The sequence below is a fragment of the Heterodontus francisci genome, chromosome 38 (genome assembly GCF_036365525.1).
Source record: "Heterodontus francisci isolate sHetFra1 chromosome 38, sHetFra1.hap1, whole genome shotgun sequence".
NCBI classification, from domain to species: Eukaryota; Metazoa; Chordata; class Chondrichthyes; order Heterodontiformes; family Heterodontidae; genus Heterodontus; species Heterodontus francisci.
The window spans coordinates 43,824,606-43,846,074 of NC_090408.1; the positions used below are offsets into that span (position 1 = coordinate 43,824,606).

At 43.8% G+C, this 21,469-nt stretch overlaps 1 protein-coding gene across 12 annotated transcripts in view; it reads left to right on the forward strand.

Annotated features, from left to right (window-relative positions):
• Positions 1-7,271: 7,271 nt before the first annotated feature.
• dennd4a (DENN/MADD domain containing 4A) overlaps positions 7,272-21,469 on the forward strand; it is a 202,499-nt gene continuing 188,301 nt past the window's right edge. For 9 of the 12 annotated variants that reach the window (XM_068018270.1, XM_068018280.1, XM_068018277.1 and 6 more), the window contains exon 1: positions 7,272-7,418. The gene's annotated coding sequence lies outside the window, so the exon portion shown is untranslated. Of the gene's footprint in view, positions 7,419-8,451; positions 8,675-16,076; positions 16,126-21,469 lie in introns of those variants that run through there. The other 3 variants (XM_068018271.1, XM_068018275.1, XM_068018272.1) reach the window with 2 other exon arrangements.

Below are 21,469 nucleotides of genomic sequence, written 5' to 3' on the forward strand. Positions count from 1 at the left end.
GAATATGGAATTAGTGTAGGATTAGTATAAATGGGTGGTTGATGGTCGGCACAGACTTGGTGGGCCGAAGGGCCTGTTTCAGTGCTGTATCTCTAAACTAAACAATTTATTGGAGTTCCTTGAGGGAATTACATGTGCTGTGGATAAAGGGGAACTGGTGGATGTACTGTACTTAGATTTCCAGAAGGCATTTGATAAGGTGCCACTTCAAAGGTTATTGCAGAAAATAAAAGTTCATGGTGTAGGGGGTAACATATTGGCATGGATAGAAAATTGGTTAGCTAACAGGAAACAGAGAGTAGGCAGAAATGGGTTATTTTCTGGTTGGCAAGATGTAACGAGTAGTGTGCCGCACGGATCTGTGCTGGGGCCTTAACTTTTTACAATTTATATAAATTACTTAGATGAAGGGACTGAAGATATGGTTGCTAAATTTGCAGATGACACAAAGATAGGTAGGAAAGTAAGTTGTGAAGAGGACATAAGGGGGCTACAAAGGGATATAGATAGGTTAAGTGAGTGGGCGAAGACCTGGCAAATGGAGTATAATGTGGGAAAGTGTGTAATTGACCACTTTGGCAGGAAGAATAAAAAAGAAGCATATTATATAAATGGTGAGAGATTGCAGAGCTCTGAGATACAGAGGGATCTGGGTGTCCTAGTGCATTACTTGCAAAAGGTTAGTATGCAGGTACAGCACGTAATTAGGAAAGCTAATAGAATGTTATCGTTTATCGCAAGGAGAATTGAATAAAAAAGTAGGGAGGTTATGCTTCAGCTATACAGGGCATTGGTGAGACCACATCTGTGTACAGTACTGGATGCCTTGAGGAAGGATGTAAATGCATTGGAGGCAGTACAGCGAAGGTTTACTAGACTAATACCTGGAATGGGGGGGCTGTCTTATGAGGAAAGATTGGACAGGCTAGGCTTGTATCCGCTGGAATTTAGAAGAGTAAGAGGTGACTTGATTGAAACATATAAGATCCTGAGGGGTCTTGACAGGGTGGATGTGGAAAGGATGTTTCCCCTTGTTGAAGAATCTAGAACTAGGGGTCACTGTTTAAAAATAAGGGGTCGCCCATTTAAGACAGATGAGGAGAATCTTTTTCTCTCAGAGGGTCGTGAGTCTTTGGAATTCTCTTCCTCAAAAGGCGGTGGAAGGCGAGTCTTTGAATATTTTTAAGGTAGAGGTAGATAGATTCTTGATAAGCAAAGGGGTGGAAGGTTATTGGGGGTAGGTGGAAATGTAGAGTAATCAGTTCAGCCATGAACTTATTGAATGGCAGAGCAGACTCGAAGGGCCGAGTGGCCTACTCTTGCTCCTAATTTGTATGTTCGTATGTAACTGATAAGAAATTAACCACAAAACTGAAGGAAACATCCACCCAGGTTGGCTACAGACTCCAGTCCCTGTGGTGCCCACTGGTTGTGGAAGACCGTACTGGTGGTCACCGCATGCTCCTTCTCAAGGGTCACTTAGGTGTGGATAAAGCCACAGAAAGGAGGCAGCTGAAGCGACCCCCTCCCACCCCAACATATGGGCTGTGTCCAGCCTGGACCTGTGGATGACCAGCTTCACCATGGTCCAGCAGGAGACTCATGAATATGTCCTCCGGATCCCTGAGCCCCTCTGCACCAGGTAGCTGAAAATCAGGAGTGTGGGACTGCAGTGAAGCCAGGAGTTGAGGAGCAGCCTCTCAAATAGCGGAAAAGGGGCTGCAACCTCTCACACTCAGTGTAAATATGAAACGCGGACTCATTCAGGCTGCAAAAAGTAATAGTGGGGCTGTACTCTGTTAGATTCCTGCCTCGTAGACGTGTGTCACTGTGAGCCTATTTTTGTGATGTCTTGTGATTCCATAAAGGTGGCGTTTGGCGCAGGTAATCCAAGTTTCCCAGAAACCAAAACATGTTCTGTCTTTTCTCTGCAAACAATAATGGAACCCTTGATTCCCTTAAGATGTGTGTGTAGTAATCACTCCACGGAAAACAAGCATTAATGTTAATAATATTTTGCACACCATCTGACTACTGAGGGAGCAGTAATTCTGGCAAAGCAGAGCACAGCCTACAGGGATGGCTCAAGTTACAGCTTCCTTACACATTGTTTTTCTCTCTGGTCCAGGTAGGTGACACATCAATGGTACTCATGCTGCATCAGCTACAAGCAGATCCTGTAAGTAAGTAAGAAGCCATTGTCTTCTTACTTTTCAGTGCTGTATCTCTCTATGTCTATGTCTCTATGTCTATGTCTTTGGTCCCTGCCACAAACTCTGTTCCTTAGTCACCGACTCCATCCTTCTCCCTGGGAATTGTCTGAGACTGAACCAGACTCTTCGCAACCTTGGTGTCATATTTGACCCTGAGATGAGCTTCCAACCACATATCCACTCTATCACTAAGATCACCTATTTCCACCTCTGTAACATCACCTGACTCTGCCCCTGCCTCAGCTCATCTGCTGTTGAAACCTTCATCAATGCCTTTGTTACCTCTAGATTTGACTATTCGAATGCACTCCTGGCTGGCCTCCCACATTCTACCTTCTGTAAACTTGACGTCATCCAAAACCCTGCAGCTCATGCTCACCAAATCTCATTCACCCATCACCCCTCTGCTCATTGACTTACACTGGCTCACGATTAAATAATGTCTCAATTTTAAAATTCTCATCCTTGTTTTCAAATCCCTCCATGGCCTCACCCCTCCCTATCTCTGTAATCTTCTCCGGCCCCATAACCCACCGAGATATCTGTGCTCCTCTATTTCCGGCTTCTTGAGCATCCCTGATTTTAATCGTTCCACCATTGGCGGCCGTGCCTTCAACTGCCTGGCTCCTAATCTCTGGAATTCCTTCCCTAAACAACTACGCCTCTCTACCTCTCTCTCCTCCGTTAAGAGAGAATTTAAGGGGCATCTTAAAACACCTCTTTGACCAAGCTTTTGTTCATGTGCCTTTATATCTTGTTATGTGGCTCAGTGTCATGTTTTGGTTTAGAATGCTGCTGTGAAGCACCTTGGACATTTTATTATGTCACACTCATGTGAAATGCATTGATTGAAATACAAAATCCAAAAAATTGACTTTTCCTTTAAAAAGTGGACAATGTGCTGCAAAATGGCCACTGAAGGTCAAATGACCTTGCCCTGTATATTCAAACTGTCTTACTGTCTGGTAAGGACAAAAGGATACATTCCAAGCTAAGAGGTGTCAATTACACCTATCCTGAACCCATCAAGAGACATTTTTGAATTGAATGGCTTCTTCTGAAACAAAGAAAGTGTGAAGTAGCCACATCCTGGGCCATTGCTGGTCACCACAGGGAGGGGATCTGCATCTCCCACCACAGTCAACATGTGAGAGACTGTTTGATCTTAAAATGTAGCTCTCTGGAGAGAGAGGGAGAAAATCTGAACAATATCACCAAAAGTCTGTCCAGCCAAGAGCTGAGATCTCCAGCAAAAGCCAAAGAAGGTGCCCTCCTGTGAATTCTACACTTCAACTTGTGCAGCAGAGAACTGAAAGTTATCACCATCTCCAGACTGAAATCTCAAACAACAGAAAAATCGACGAACAACCCAGGCCTGAAACTTTAAAAGAGAAATTGACCTCCAAGAAGATTCAACAGGTTTACCATAAACCCTAAGCATCTACTTCACTTCAAACTACATACCTCTTTTCCTCTGTATCTCTTCTTGGATGTGTGCGCAAGTGAATGAGGAATGAATATTGCTCAATAAATAGTTCATCTTCTGTTTTAAATCTAAAGAAAATCTGTCACTGTCTATTTATTTGACAAATAAAATACAAAGGGTTATATCATAGAGTCATACAGCACTGAAACAGACCCTTCAGCCCACCGAGTCTGTGCTGATCAACAACCACCCATTTATACTAATCCTACATTAATCCCATATTCCCTACCACATCCCCACAATTCTCTCCTACCACCTACTTACACGAGGGGCAATTTACAATAGCCAATTTACCTATCAACCTGCAAGTCTTTGGCTGTAGGAGGAAACTGGAGCACCCGGCAGAAACACGCGCGGTCACAGGGAGAACTTGCAAACTCTGCACAGGCAGTACCCAGAACTGAACCCAGGTCACTGGACATGTGAGACTGTGGTGCTAACCACTGCGCCACTGTGCCGCCCCAAATCCTTGTAATAAAAACACTTACTGCGGTTAGTTGAGAGTTGAACAGTGAGAACCACCCACACCCCTCATCACCCAGCCAGAACAAGTATGTTAAAGGCACTATATTAACTCAAGTTGTTGTTGTTGTATCTTATTGTTCCTCTTCTATGGTCTCAGCCTCCCAGACTATGTTCTCTTGCTGTTACTAATCCTTCTCCTGTGAGGTATTTAGAATTGACTGAATTGACATCATATCCCAAATTGCAGAGTTCACCAAGGACCCACTCTTTAGGCAGTATTTTTGCTCACCACTAAAACTCAGCAAGCTCTTGTAACATAGAAACATAGAAAATAGGAGCAGGAGTAGGCCATTCAGTCCTTCAAGCCTGCACCGCCATTCAATATGATCATGGCTGATCGTCTAAACTCAGTACCCTGTTCCCACTTTCTCCCCATATCCCTTGATTCCTTTAGCCCTAAGAACTATATCTAACTCTTTCTTGAATATATTTAACGATTTGGCCTCAACTGCTTTCTGTGGTAGAGAATTCCACAGGTTCACCACTCTCTGGGTGAAGAAATCCCTCCTCATCTCAGTCTGAAATGGCTTACCCCTTATCCTTAGACTGTGACCCCTGGTCCTGGACTTCCCCACCATCAGGAACATCCTTTCTGCTTCTAGTCTGTCCAGTCCTGTTAGAAATTTGTAGGTTTCTATGAGATCCCCTCTCATTCTTCTAAACTCTAGTGAATACAAGCTTAATCGACCCAATCTCTCTTCATACTTCAGTCCTGCCATCCCAGGAATCAGTCTAGTGAACCTTTGCTGCACTCCCTCCATAGCAAGAACATCCTTCCCAGATAAGGAGACCAAAACTGCACACAATACTCCAGATGTGGTCTCACAAGACCTTGTATAATTGCAGCAAGACATCCTTGCTCCTGTGCTCGAATCCTCTCGCTATGAAGGCCAACATACCATTTGCCTTCTTAACTGCCTGCTGCACCTGCATGCTTACTTTCAGCAATTGGTGCACAAGGACACCCAGGTCTCTCTGCACCTCCCCCTTTCCCAATCTATTGCCATTCAGATAATAATCTGTCTTTCTGTTTTTGCCACCAAAATGGGTAACTTCACATTTATTCACATTATACTGCATCTGCCGTGTATTTGCCCACTCACTCAACCTGTCCAAATCACACTGGAGCTTCTCTGCATCCTCCTCACAGCTCACACACCCACCCAGCTTTGTCTCATCTGCAAACTTGGATATATTACATTTAATTCCCTCATCTATATCATTAATATATATTGTGAATAGCTGGGGTCCTAGCACTGATCACTGCGGTACCCCACTAGTCACTGCCTGCCACTCGAAAAAGACCCATTTATTCCTACTCTTTGTTTCCTGTCTGCCAACCAGTTCTCTATCCATGTCAGGACCTTACCCCCAATTCCATGTGCTTTAATTTTGCACGCTAATCTCCATGTGGGACCTTATCGAAACCCTTCTGAAAGTCCAAATACACCACATCCACTGGTTCTCTCTTATCTATTCTACTAGTTACATCCTCAAAAAATTCCAGTAGATTTGTCAAGCATGATTTCCCTTTTGTAAATCCATGTTGATTTTGTCCGATCCTGTCATTGTTTTCCAAGTGCTCTGCTATTACATCTTTTATAATGGACTCTAGCATTTTCTCCACTACTGATGTCAGGCTAACCGGTCTATAATTCGCTGTTTTCTCTCTACCTCCTTTTTTAAATAGTAGGGTTACATTAGCTACCCTCCAATCCATTGGAACTGTTCCAGAGTCTATAGAATTTAGAAAAATGACAAACAATGCATCTACTATTACTAGGGCCACTTCCTTATGTACTCTGGGATGTAGATTATCAGGCCCTGGGGATTTATCGGCCTTCAATCCCATCAATTTCCCCAACACCATTTCCCTAATACTGATTTCATACAATTCCTCCTTCTCACTAGACCCTATGTTCCCCAACATTTCTGGGAGGTAATTTGTGTCCTCCTTTGTAAAGACAGAACCAAAGTATGTATTTAATAGGTCTGCCATTTCTTTGTTCCCCATTATAAATTCCCCCATTTCTGACTGTAAGGGACCCACATTTGTCTTCACTAATCTTCTTCTCTTCACATATCTATAGAAGCTTTTACAGTCAGTTTTTATGTTTTCTGCAAGCTTACACTCATACTCTATTTTACCCTTCTTAAACAATCCCTTTGTACTCCTTTGCTGAATTCTAAACTGTTCCCAATCCTCAGGTTTGCTGTAGATATTTTAATTCCAACAATATATGGCAGAAAATTAGACATGAAGTAAATTCAAGAAACACTTGGAGTATTGTGCATTGTTTTGGTCTCCATATTACAAAAAAGGTATAGAGGCAGTGGAGAAGGTGCAAAAATATTCACTTTGTTGATACTAGAACTGAGAGGTTATAACTATCAGGAAAGATTGAATAGTCTGGGGCTCATTCCTCCAGAAAAGAGAAAGCTCAGGGGTGATCTGAAAGCAGTCTTTGAAACTTTGAGAAGGTTTAATAGGGTATACATGGAGAAAATGTTTCCACTTCTGTGTGAGTTCAAAACTTGGGGTCATAAATATAACATATTTACTAATAAATTGAATAGGGAATTCAGGAGAAACTTTTTTTATCCAGAGTGGTGAGAATGTGGAACTCTACAACAGGGAGTAGTTAAAGACGAACAGCACAGATAAACTTAAGGGGAAGCTAGATAAGCACAATGAGTGACAATAAGAATAGAAGGATATGTTGACAGGGTTAGATGAAGTAGGGTGGGAGATTTGTGTAGACCGTAAATATCAGCACAAAGCAGATAGGCTGAATGGCCTGTTTCTGTGCTGTAGGTTCCGTGGATTTAATAAGCAATCAAAGATTTTTTGCCATAACACGTATTAGCAATAGTTATTCCCAGGAGCAAGTTGAGGAGGTGGGCAAAAAAGTCCCAATGCTCTGATCATGTCGCGGAAAGCACAGAGGAGGGAACTCAGGCAGTAACAGGGTGAGCACTAGGACCCCGCGGGCACCGGGCTGCTCCAGGCGCGCGTTCTCGCAGTCGCGCGCCGGTTTCCTTCACAACCAAGATGGCGACAGATGGAGCGAGCAGCAGATGCATGAGATTCCTGTCAGCGGCCGTCACTGAGGATGAATGAAAAACACTTTGTTCTCCGCTTCGTGTAATTCATTTTAACCTGGTAAAGAAAGCGGGAAGCAGCCCCGGGAGCGGTGAGTCACCCGCACGGCCGCTTAGGGACACATTTCCCCGGTTTATTGATCTGCCGGTCCGCGAGGCCAAACTGTCAGAGCGCAGCCGGCCGGAGCTAGTGCGCAGGCGCAGTGTGTCGGCCTGACCTGGAATAGGGAACAATGTCCAAACAAAGTTAGTGGCCTTAACACCCCGACCCCGGGCTAGTGTTACATGCAACACCCCGACCCCGGGCTGGTGTTACATGCAACACCCCGACCCCGGGCTAGTGTTACATGCAACACCCCGACCCCGGGCTGGTGTTACATGCAACACCCCGACCCCGGGCTGGTGTTACATGCAACACCCCGACCCCGGGCTGGTGTTACATGCAACACCCCGACCCCGGGCTAGTGTTACATGCAACACCCCGACCCCGGGCTAGTGTTACATGCAACACCCCGACCCCGGGCTGGTGTTACATGCAACACCCCGACCCCGGGCTAGTGTTACATGCAACACCCCGACCCCGGGCTGGTGTTACATGCAACACCCCGACCCCGGGCTAGTGTTACATGCAACACCCCGACCCCGGGCTGGTGTTACATGCAACACCCCGACCCCGGGCTGGTGTTACATGCAACACCCCGACCCCGGGCTGGTGTTACATGCAACACCCCGACCCCGGGCTGGTGTTACATGCAACACCCCGACCCCGGGCTGGTGTTACATGCAACACCCCGACCCCGGGCTAGTGTTACATGTAACACCCTGACCCAGGGCTAGTGTTATATGTAACACCCCGACCGGCGCAGTGGCTAGCACCGCAGACTCACAGCTCCAGGGACCCGGGTTCGATTCCGGGTACTGCCTGTGCGGAGTTTGCAAGTTCTCCCTGTGACCGTGTGGGTTTTCGCCGGGTGCTCCGGTTTCCTCCCACAGTCAAAGACTTGCAGGTTGATAGGTAAATTGGCCATTGTAAATTGCCCCTAGTATAGGTAGGTGGTAGGAGAATGGTGGGGATGTGGTAGGAATATGGGGTTAATGTAGGATTAGTATAAATGGGTGGTTGTTGGTTGGCACAGACTCAGTGGCCCGAAGGGCCTGTTTCAGTGCTGTATCTCTAAATAAATAAACTAAATAAGTAACACCCCAACCCTGGGCTGGTGTTATATATTTATATAATAAAAGCAAAATACTGCAGATGCTGGAAATCTGAAATAATAACAAGAAATGCTGGGAATACTCAGCAGGTCAGGCAGTATCTGTGGAGAGAGAAGCAGAGTTAACGTTTCAGGTCAGTGACCTTTCATCCGAACTTATATATTATAGCTGTGTATGTGTATATAATGGATGATCTCTTATTATCCAGCCTGGTTGTTGATGTACCTGATTTTGGGGTCATTCACTGTTCAACAATTTTTGATCTAATTTAAAACTTTGGAGGTATCGACCCAATTTTATTTAAACATTTCTAGAAGGTATTCTCAAACCACGGGGTGGGTGAATAATGAATCACAGCATTTATTACTTCGTGTCTTTAGCCAGTGTTAACAAAGTGGAAACAGACCAATAACATATTTGTTGAATGAATTTACAAACAGTTTGAACCCTTGGTCTCCTGTTTACATGTCATCTTGTTTCTAATTCCCACATGACCCGGGTTTTAAAGATCCTTTGAGGCACGTGTATGTGTGAATAGAAAATATCCTTAGATTGAGTTCTATTAGGATTCAGTTGTGTTTTTATATTAAGAATTCGTGTTTGATCCATAAAGTAAGCGATTGAAATTTCTTTTGAGGAATCACGGGTCAAAATTCCGACCGTGAGGCGTGAGCTTGTGCAAAGGATTTACGAGACGTTCATTTAGCAATGGAATGACAGCAGGAATGTGTATTGATTGTGGCGTCCTCACACTTTATGGTAGATTATTCGGCTGCCTTTAACATTTACATATCCACATAGACAGAAGATGAAATTCATATTAAAATTATTGTCGGGTCTCAGGAGTAAATCTAGTCATTTCTGAATGCATTTGTCAATGGGGGATTTTTGAGATCCATATTGAGGATTATCATTGGCTCCATAGATCTATCAGCATGTTTACGATACTGCCTATGTAAATATCACCGCGGAAACCCTGGGCTCCTGTTTGTAAAATCGTGTTATACAAACTGTTTTTTTTAAAGTAAGCTGTGAATGGGTGATATAAGAGTGTAATTTCGCCCAGAGACTCGAATACACAGCGGTGAATTGTATGTTGATGTACGAAAAACAAACGTTTTATTAACTGCCAAGGAAAAATTTAGGAATTGTGTTTGTGTTTTTAAAGTCACCATTGACCAGCCAAAATTCATGGATTGAAAATTTAGTTTGAGGGAATTGTTCAGAGTATTTTAGTATAAGGTTTAAAATCCATTCAGATTAAAAGACTGAGATTTGTTTATTGGATCCACAGCTTGGTAATGGAGCAGTTATACTTGGCAAATTATTTGGCTTGCTACCACTGTTATCTGTCAGTTGAAATGGGGTGTTTGTTTTTTTTAACTCTTTCGGGGGATGTGGGCGTTGCTGGCTATGCCAGCATTTATTGCCCATCCCTAATTGCCCTTGTGAAGGTGGTGGTGAGCTGTCGTCTTGAACCACTGCAGTCCTTGGGGTGTATGAAGACCAATAGTGCTGTTAAGAAGGGAGTTCCAGGATTTTGACCCAGTGACAGTGAAGGAATGGCTCCAAGTTAGGATGGTGTGTGGCTTGGAGGGGAATTTACAGGTGGTGGCATTCCCATGCACCTCCTTCTAGGTGGTAGAGGTCGTGGGTTGGGAAGGTGCTGTTGAAGGAGCCTTGGTGCATTGATGCAATGCATCTTGTAGATGGTACACACTGCTGCCACTGCGTTGGTGATGGAGCGAGTGAATGTTGAAGGTGGTAGATGGGGTGCCAATCAAGCAGGCTGCTTTGTCCTTGAGTGTTGTTGGAGCTGCACCCATCCAGGCAAGTGGAGAGTATTCCATCACACTCCTGACTTGTAGATGGGGAGTCAGGAGGTGGTGGGAGTTCAGTTCAGGAAAATTCTCAGCTGTAGTCATATTGCTGTTGCAGATGTTGCCATCACAATATGCTGCAGCACAAGTTTAAGAATCTTTCATATTTTGCTGTCACTTTTGACTTCAAAGTATATAGTAGTTTAACTATTAGATTCACTGAATGACAGCTTGTGATTGGACTCATCCCTGGATACTAATGTGCTAATATGTCATGCAATCCAGGTTTACCAATTAATGTGCAAAAAATCAAACGACAACAACATGGTTCAAAAACTTCAGTTGCAAACCCGCTTTCACTAAAAAGAAAAGTGTTGATGACATTTATATTAATTGGCTGGAATAAGCCACTGAATCTGGCAGTTCAGGGAAGTGGAATGAATTAATACAGAAAGAAGGCTCTGTCATTTGCTTTAAATGGAGACTTTTCAAGTTATTGCTGGTTTCCACTGCACAATATCTGCCTAAAGGGACTCTTGTTTATGCCAATTTTCCCTCTGATGCCTGCACCACCTCCCCCAAAAAATGTCTTATTTCCCTGCTAAGGTACAGATCCAGAGATTCTGATCTCCCTCAATGCTTGCTCAGTGGCTGCCCTTCACATATGAGATCTGCTAACTCACCACATGCTGAGGAGTAAACTTGGAACTTCTCTGGTCTATACGCCTGCTACATTTAATGGGTGAACTTACTGATTCAGTTGGATTCCCAGATGAGGAAAGTGGGAAACAGCCAGGATTCTTGCAATAAAAACAATAAATGCTGGAAATAGTCAGCAGGTCTGGCAGCATCTGTGGAAAGAGAAGCAGAGTTAACGTTTCGGGTCAGTGACCCTTCTTCGGATTCTTGCACCTTTCCTGCTGGAAAGTGCTTCTGTGTTGATGTGAGATCAGGTCTTCAATTTAGTTATAATGACACTTCCATATTTGCAAAGCATGTATAAGAAGACTTGTCTCTTGAGCTAGATATTGGAATGCTCCTGGTAAATATTGAGTTGTATCCCAATACAAGTCACCATCTTTATGGAAAAAAAGAGATGAAAAGGCACACGTTGTCACTTGAGTTCTTTTGGGAAGGTTCAATTCCTCAGACAGCCTTATGCACAAATTTCACTGCCATATTGTCACCATAACATGTTCTGTAGTCTGAAGTTGCAGCATAAACTTTTTATAATTCCAAAATTCTGAACTGTAATAAACTAAGACAATTCATTAGTAACTTAATGTTGAGTATATTATTGACCTCTTGTGTTTTCCTCTATTCGTAAGCAAGGCAAAGTCTCTTATAAGACACTTTACCTTCACAGCACTGCTTGTCAGTGTAGTTTGTCATTTTTTTTTTAGTTCCCCTGAGAAAGTAGCATTCCTAGCTGAGGGCCAGAAGGTGAGAAGATGTTCAACACCCAGTCTTAAGCCAGTGCTGGTCTCTGGTTAGTTTTAGAAGGTGAGTCATGGCCATTTGCCCGGTTTTGTGTGTGTTTCTATTGCTGACTCACTTTAAGAAACACTTCTGCAATTCGAGCTGAGCTTCCAAGAGCTGTGGAAATCTCCTTGTTCCTATCATGGGTTAGTTTCCACAACAGCTTGAACAAGATTCAAAGCACGGTGATTGTGCAACTGTTTTTAAGTTACGAATTATAATTATGTATCTGGTTGCTGTGATGTCCCCAGTGGTCCAGAAACCACCTCTTTCGGGGCTGCACAATCTCCAGAAACAACATTGTTATCTCGTTTGTATAGCTAGATGCAAGTTTGAAAACCCCATTGTAAAAAAGTTGCCAATGTATTGTGATTGGCAATAAAAAAGTGACAGCAATAGTTTGAACTCAAGTGGATACAGTCTGCTGCTGTTTGGATTTGCATCAAGTACATCTCCACTGTAAAGTCAAATGTAGTTTGAGAAGTAATTAGAAGAGATCCCTTGGCTACTTTGTGAAAGTACACAGTTAGAATTATAGAATGGTACAGAACAGAAGGTGGCCATTCGGCCCATTGTGTCTTTGGTGGAGCTATCCAATTAATCCACTCACCTGCTCTTTCCCATAGACCAGTAATATTTTTCCCCTTCAAGTTGTCTTTGGTTTAGAAATGTGGATTTCCTGCTCTAAAAAAAGCAGATCTCTGGAAAGTACACATGCACAGGGGTCTCTGCTGCTCCTGAGAATTAAACAATGCAACTCAACTTCTGCCAGCTTGGATTTGATTCTGGAGTTCCCATTCGGAGTCTAGTAGCTGTTGGTGTAAAAGCAGTTTTTCGTGCTGAAGTGATGAGACATTTTGTAAGCAGCAGAGCTTAATTTCAGGAAGGCATGCTTTGTATGTTGAGGCCAGTGACCTGCGCTGTTTACCTTCATGTTCATGCTTTTTGACTAGCTGGAGTCTGGGACAAAGAGCAAACGTGAGTGGCACAAGTACACAAACATAACATTGCCTCCCCGAAACTTCTCTCTTCAACTTTAATACTTTGCTGCGAGGATCAATGCTGGGGCTTTAGCTACTTACAATCTATATCAATGACTTAGATAAAGGGCCTGAGTGTAATTTATCCAAGTTTGCTGACAATACTAAGCTAGATGGGAAAGTAAGTTGTGAAGACAATACAGAGTCTGCAAAGGGACATAGATAGGTTAATTGAGTGGGCAAGAAGGTGGCTGATGGCTTATAATGTGGGGAAATGTGAGGTTATTTGTTTTGGTAGGGAAAATAGATGAATGGAATATTTCCTAAATGGTGAGAAACTATTTCATATTAGTGTTCAGAAGGATTTGGGTGTCCTTGTACATGACATACAAAATTAACATGCAGGTACAGCAAGTAATTAGGAAGACACATGTTATGTTGGACTTTATTGCTAAGGGGTTGGAGTACAAGAGTAAGGAAGTCTTGCTGCACCTGTGCAGGGCTTTGATAAGACCACACTCTGAGTACTGTGTGTAGTTTTGGTCTCCATACCTATGGAAAGATATACTTGACTTGGGGCGGGGGGGGGGGGCGGGGGCGGGGGTGGGTGCGGCACAACAAAGATTAATTAGATTGATTCCTGGGATGGGAGGGTTGTCCTATGAGAAGAGATTGAGTAGAATGGGCCTACACTTTCTGGAGTTTAGAAGAATGAGAGGTATTTTATTAAAACATGTAAGATTCTGAGAGGGCTTGACAGGTTCGATGCTGAGAGGCTGTTTCCCCTGGTTGGAGAGTCTAGCACTGGGGTCATAGTCTCAGGGTAAGAGGTCGGTCATTTAGGACTGAGAGGAGGAGGAATTTCTTCACTTGGAGGTTTGTGAGTCTTTGGAATTTTCTACCTTAGAGGGTTGTAGGTGCTCAGTCATTAAATGTATTCAAGGCTGAGATGGATAGACTTTTGGACTCTAATGAATCAAGGGATTTGAGGATCGGGCAGGCAACTATTGAGAGTCAAGATCACTTATGATCTTCTTAAATGGTGGAGCAGGCTCGAGGGGCCGTGTGGCTTATTCTTGTTTCTGTTTCTTGCGCCTTTCATTATCAGTGGACTCAAAGCTAACTGAGCACAGATTGTGCACTCAAACAGGGACTTGACTGGTCTGTGCTACTACTAATAGCAGGTGGGGCTCTGTCCCACAGGATATGCATGACGCAAACATCACACTATACAAGAACAAAGGCAGATCTCACAAAAGCATTTGACACCATGAGCAGGACAGGCCTCGACTGGATGCTAGAGAAAATCGGTTGTCCTCCCAAGCTTCGCAGTCTCATACAGTCCTTCCATGATAACGTGCATGGCACCATTCAGTTCGATGGCTCCACCTCAGACAGTTTTGAGATCAAGAATGGGCCCTGTTCTGTTTTGTATCTTTTTCTCTGTCCTCTTGACCTATGCCGGCAGGGAAAGCATAGGAGGAGTGTACCTCAACACACACTGAGACGGGAAACTCCTCAACCTATCAAGACTGAAAGCAAAGATAAAAGTGCGGCATGTCCTGATCAGAGAACTTCTGTATACTGATGATACTGCACTCGTTGTCTAGATAGAAGACCAGCTCCAAAGACTTGTGGATTGTACCATGCCTGTGTCATGTCCTCCCTCACCATCAGTGTCACGAAAACTGTAGTTATGGGACAGGGTGTTGTGTCTCTGCCTGTGATCAGAGTCAACATCACAGGAAGCTGTCAGCAAATTCTGCCAACTTGGATCTATGGTGACAGATAATCTGTCTCTTGAAGAAGAGTTCAGCACACCATTGGAAAGGCAGCCACCAACTTTGGCCGACTAACAAAACGGGCACGGAAAAACCCGCAGGACCAAGATGCTCATCTAAAAGGCCTATATCCTCAGCACATTGCTGTATGGCAGCAAAGACTGGACAAGTTGCAACTTCCAGGAAAAAAAGCTCAATAACTTCTATCTCCAGTGTCTACGATTCGTCCTTGGCATCATATGGAAAGACATGTTCCCAAAGAAGCAGTCCTTTATAGGGCAAACATGCCAAGCATGCTAGCGCTAATCAAGCAGAGAAGGTTTGGTCATGTGTACAGGATGGAAGATGGCCAAGGCGCCGAGTGGCCTACTCCTAATTTGTATGTTCGTATGTCCTAATTTGTACACTCCCAAGAATATGCTATACTGGGAGGTAGCCCATGCCAAGAGACCAACAGGGTGCCAAAGCTCTGATTCAAGGATGCTGTCAAAAGAGACATGAAAGCCCTCAACATCAATCACGACAAGTAAACTCTAGCTGATGTGCGATGCAAATGGAGACACCAGTTGTGGGCAGGAATTTGCCATGACGACAACATGTGGTTTATGAAGCTCCAAAGCAGATGCCAGCCCTGCAAACAAGGCATCAGCAGAGTTCATCCTGCACCACTGGCAAGGAACAACTTCATGTGTGGTACTTGTGGCAGGCATTGCCTTTCCAGAATCGGCTGGTTCAGCCGTCAAAAGAAGTAAAGCAGATTAAAGGCTGGCTCCGGTCTGCAAATGAAACCCGATCTGAGCCCGAGAGAACCACATCTGAACTGAGCCCGAGAGAACCACATCTGAACTGAGCCCGACCCGGCCCGAATCCTTTCATTTTTTTTCAGCGCCCGACCCGATCCGACCATCAGTTAACCTAGCTTCCGTTTTTCACTTTGTTCCTTATCTGTACAAGCTTAAAAAAACTGTAACTAAACAACCTTTCAAGACCAAAAGGTACATTAACATTGGAGTCACGTACCGGAGGTGGTGATAGAGTGTGTCCGACAAGGCCTGACCCGAGCCTGAATGCCGGACCCGGAAGAGCGACCCGGCCCAGACCCGACACATGTCGTCTGGTCCCATCGGGTTTGGGTCAGGTAGCCATGCTCTGCAGCAGATGTCTCATCCGACTTCACCAAAGTTCTGAGGCTGCATTCCCATCATCTCTCACAGATGGAAGGATGCCAATAAAAATCTATGACTTATAGGATAATATTTACTATTCCATGTGGCTGATTAGTGAGGAAGAAAGCTGTAGAGTGCAGGAAGATAGCAATGGACTGGTCAGGTAGGCAATCTAGAGAAGTGTGAGATAATGCATTTGGGGAAGGCAAACGAATACACAATAAATGGTATGTTATGGACAGGTGGTAAGGGGTGTGGGTGGTTCCCACTGTTCTTCTCACAACTAACCACAATCGTGTTTTGTCCTAGGCCCAACCATCTTCGGCTGCTTCATCAATAACCTTCCTTCAGTCATAAGGTAAGAAGTAGGGATGTTTGCTGATGATTGCACAATGTTCAGCACCATTCTCCTCAGATACTGAAGCAGTCCATGTAGAAATGCAGCAAGACCTGGACAATACCCAGGGCAGAAGATGCATGGGAACACCACCACCTGCAAGTTCCCCTCCAAGTCACACACCATCCTGACTTGGAATTATATCGCCGTTCCTTCATTGTCGCTGGGTCAAAATCAGGGAACTCCCTTCCTAACAACTGTTGGTGTACTTACCCCACATGGACTGCAGGGGTTCAAGAAAGCAGCTCACCACCACCACCACCTCAAGGGCAATTGGGGATGGGCAATAAATGCTGTCCTAGCCAATGATGCCCACATCCCCCTAGTGAATCAAAAAAAATGATGAGTTAGTCCAAGTGTTTTTTAGGGCTAAATAATCAGACAAATGACAAGTTTTCTCGTAGATTTAAAAAAATAACTATTTTTATGCAATTCCGGAAATGGTTGCTACCTCACTCACACATTCACTCACACATGCATACACAAGAATAGATAGAGAGGAAAATGGTAGGTGGCTTAAAGTGAGGTAGGTGTTTGTGGTTCACAGTAAACCTGTTGAACCTTCTAAGGAGGACTGTCTCTTTGCAAAGCATTAAGGTAGATAAGTCCCCAGGGCCTGATGAGATCTACCCTGGAATACTGAGGGAGGCAAGGGAAGAAATTGCTGGGGCCTTGACAGAAATCTTTGCATCCTCATTGGCGACAGGTGAGGTCCCAGAGGACTGGAGAATAGCCAATGTTGTGCCTTTGTTTAAGAAGGGTGGCAAGGATAATCCAGGAAATTATAGGCCGGTGAGCCTTACGTCAGTGGTAGGGAAACTATTAGAGAGGATTATTTGGGACAGGATTTACTCCCATTTGGAAACAAATGAACTTATTAGCGAGAGACAGCATGGTTTTGTGAAGGGGAGGTCGTGTCTTACTAATTTGATTGAGTTTTTTGAGGAAGTGACGAAGATGATTGATGAAGGGAGGGCAGTGGATGTTATCTATATGGACTTTAGAAAAGCCTTTGACAAGGTCCCGCATGGCAGACTGTTACAAAAGGTGAAGTCACACGGGATCAGAGGTGAGCTGGCTAGATGGATACAGAACTGGCTCGGACATAGAAGACAGAGGGTATCAGTGGATGGGTGCTTTTCTGAATGGAGGGATGTGACTAGTGGTGTTCCGCAGGGATCAGTGCTGGGACCTTTGCTGTTTGTAGTATATATAAATGATTTGGAGGAAAATGTAGCTGGTCTGATTAGTAAGTTTGCGGACGACACAAAGGTTGGTGGAGTTGCGGATAATGATGAGGATTGTCAGAGGATACAGCAGGATATAGATCGGTTGGAGACTTGGGCGGAGAAATGGCAGATGGAGTTTAATCCGGACAAATGTGAGGTAATGCATTTTGGAAGGTCTAATGCAGGTGGGAGGTATACAGTAAATGGCAGAACCCTTGGGAGTATTGACAGGCAGAGAGATCTGGGCGTACAGGTCCACAGGTCACTGAAAGTAGCAACGCAGGTGGATAAGGTATTCAAGAAGGCATACGGCATGCTTGCCTTCATCGGTCGGGGCATAGAGTATAAAAATTGGCAAGTCATGTTGCAGCTGTACAGAACCTTAGTTAGGCCACACTTAGAATATTGCGTGCAATTCTGGTCGCCACACTACCAGAAGGACGTGGAGGCTTTGGAGAGGGTACAGAGGAGGTTTACCAGGATGTTGCCTGGTCTGGAGGGCATTAGCTATGAGGAGAGGTTGGAAAAACTCGGATTGTTTTCACTGGAACGACGGAGGTGGAGGGGCGACATGATAGAGGTTTACAAAGTTATGAGCGGCATGGACAGAGTGGATAGTCAGAAGCTTTTTCCCAGGGTGGAAGAGTCAGTTACTAGGGCACATAGGTTTAAGGTGCGAGGGGCAAAGTTTAGAGGGGATGTGCGAGGCAAGATTTTTACACAGAGGGTGGTGAGTGCCTGGAACTTGCTGCCAGGGGAGGTGGTGGAAGCAGATACGATAGCGACGTTTAAGAGACATCTTGACAAATACATGAATAGGAAGGGAATAGAGGCTTATGGGCCCCAGAAGTGCAGAAGGTGTTAGTTTAGGCAGGCATCAAGATTGGCGCAGGCTTGGAGGGCCAAATGGCCTGTTCCTGTGCTGTACTGTTCTTTGTTCTTTTAAAGGTGCAGGCTTGGGTTTTGTAGTCTTGAACCTGTTGGCGTGTTGTAAATTTCTGGTGGTTAAGACTTCAGACTGGAGGAGGTGGTCACATTCAGTTCACTGCTGCAACAAGTTGAAGTGTAAAATTAGCAGCAGGGCTCCTTCCTTGCTTGGCTGGATTTCTTTCCCAGTCCCTGGCTGGACTGCTTTCTGTGATGTTGGCTGGATCTCTTGCCTCTCTCCAGAGGGCTACCTTTTTAAGGTCAAGATCCATCACATTAGAACTTCTGTTAGTTGACACAGGCCTTCTCTCCTGGTGTGACCGTACAATGGACCAGGATACGATAACCATGGCTATCGATTAACGTTTGAATGGGTACTAGTATGTTATGATGTTGATACTTCACACCCATTCATCCTGGTTTATTGTTGTAAGACATTCATCCTGGGGTTGGGGTGGGGGTTAAGACAATCACTTATTTTGTCTCAGAAGAAACCGAATTAATTCAGGAATGTCTCTTGATGGTTTCAGGATGGGTGTAGTTGACACCTCTTAGTCTGGAATGTATCCTTTTGTCCTTTCAAGATAGTGAGGCTGTTTTTGAATACATGGGCCAGGTCATCTGATCTTTGTGACACTTTGTCCACTATTTTAAAGAAAAAGTCAATTTCAAAGGGTCCACATTGAATAAAGTTCATATCTTAAAAGTTAGGAATATGATATGTCTTTACAGGGCATAACAGGTAGAATACTGAGAAGTGTAGAAGAACAGAGGGGCTTTGGAGTGCATGTCCACAGATCCCTGATGGTCACAGGATGATAGATAAGGTGGTTAAGAAGACAGAATCGGATACTTTCCTTTATTAACCAAGGCATAGAATATAGTAGCAAGGAAGTTAGGCTATATCTGTATACAAAGCTAGTTAAGCCACAGCTGGAGTACTGTGTACAGACCTGGTCACCACATTACCGGAAGGATGACTTTGTGCTGCAGAGGGTACAGAGGAGATTTACAAGGATGTTGCCAGGATTGGAAAATAGTAGCTTTGAGGAAAGATTGGATAGGCTGGGTTTTTTGCTTTGGAATAGGGGAGACTGAGAGGAGATTCAATTGAAGTATATAAAATTATGAAAGGCTTAGATGGAGTGGATAGGAAGAACCTATTTCATTTAGCAGGCGGTTCAATAACTAGGGAGCATAAATTTAAAGTATTTGGCAGAAGGATTTGAGGGGAGTTGAGAATCATTTTCATCCAGAGGATGGTGGGGGTCTGGAACCCACTGCCTGAAAGGATGGTACAGGCAGAAACCTTTGTCGTATTTAAAAGTACTTGGATATGCACTTGAAGTGCTGTAACCTACAAGGCTATGGACCAACAGCTGGAAAGGAGGATTAGGCTGGATAGTTCTTTTTCAGACAGTTTGCATACAATGGGCTGAAGGGCCTCCTTCTGTGCCCTATACATATAGCCGGCGTATAGCCCCATGTTTCTGAAGCTCTTAAAACTGGTTAGGTTTTCCTAAACTATCTGAACAGAATTTCACTAATTTCCTCTTGTATCCATGAGGATTGTAGGGAGTATGCCATTTGGTTCAGATGCTCTTTAGATCTATAATTACCCAAGTTTCTAAATAGCACATGCTTTACTAACGTAGGAATTGTTGACAATAAAAGACCAAGGTCCTTCTCGTTCACCTTCTATCATCCTGGTAGTTACATGATACAATGATAATGGAGTTGTTGACTAATCATAGCAGTCAATTTCTGTCAATGTCAAACAGACCCAGAAATGAGGTAAGGAAAACCCCCAATGGCGGAGAGATTTGTCACCTGTTCCTCCTAAGTGCGCTACACTCACAACATGTCATGTCTCAAATTACTCACATACTCAATCCCAAAACATTATTTTCTGAAAGAAATCTATCTAATTTGCCTTTGAATGAATCAATGCTATCTGCTTTCAACACCTCCCTTTGGTGCCTGTTCCATAGATTGGCTGCTCGCTCACTGAAATAATGTTTCCGCAGATTCATTTTGAATTTATCCCCCTTTCAGCGTAGGTTGTGTCCTCTGGTTCTACTGTTCTGGACAAGGTGAAACAGCTTGTCATGGTTTACATTATCTAGTCTTTTTAAAATACTCAAAACAGCAATCACATCACTTCCCAAACTTTTTTTCCAGTGAGAGTTTGTTAAATTTACTTAATCACTCCTCATTATCCAATCCCTCCATTCCCTCAATCATTCTGGTTGCTTTCTTCTGTATCCGTTGAAAAGCTGCAATATCTTTTCTGTACTGCACCGACCAGAACTCTATACATTGTCTAAATGTGGTTGCACCAATGATTTATAAAGTGGCAGGATTACCTCCACCATTTTGAATCAATGTTAAATTTTTAATCCATCTCAACAGCTGATTTGCTTAACTCACTTCCACCCTAGATCTCTTTCATTTTCCATGCACATTGTATTCTTTCCATTAAAGTCATAGCCCCTTCTAGATTTTTGTCCCCATGTTAAGCCCTGTTCCCTGTCTGCCCATTTCTCCAGTATATTCAAATCCTCTTATAGCTTATCCTGTTCAACTTTAGAATCTACCACCTTCATTGGTTTTATATCATCTGCAAATTTAGCTGTTGTGTTTGCAACTCCTAGCTCCAAATCATGAAAATATTAAACAGGAGTTCCTCAAACAGACTCCTGTGGGATCCCACGGGTATTATTCTCCCAGGCAGGCGACAGTCCCTGTAACACCCACCGTCTGGGTTCTATCGGTCAACAAAGTATATATCCATTGTAAAATATCTCAACTCATTCTCGTATTTATTTTCAGTGCCAGGGTTTTTCAGAGGAGCTGTATCAAAGGCCTTACTGAAATTCCACATGGGCTAGATTTCAATGTTTTATTTATGAAATTAATTATGAGAATTAATTTAATATATCTAACCTTTCCTCTTAAATTTTCTATCTAATGTATCTTTTCTTTTAATTCATTCCCGAGTTGCTTTAAGAATGTGGCTGTGGGCCTTCTTGTGTTTGATGCAACAAAGTGGCTTACAGCTAAGAGGGCAGTTAAGGGTCAGCCATGTTGGTATGGGACAAGAGTCACCTAATAGCCAGACTTGGTAAGGACAACCAGTTGGGTTTTTA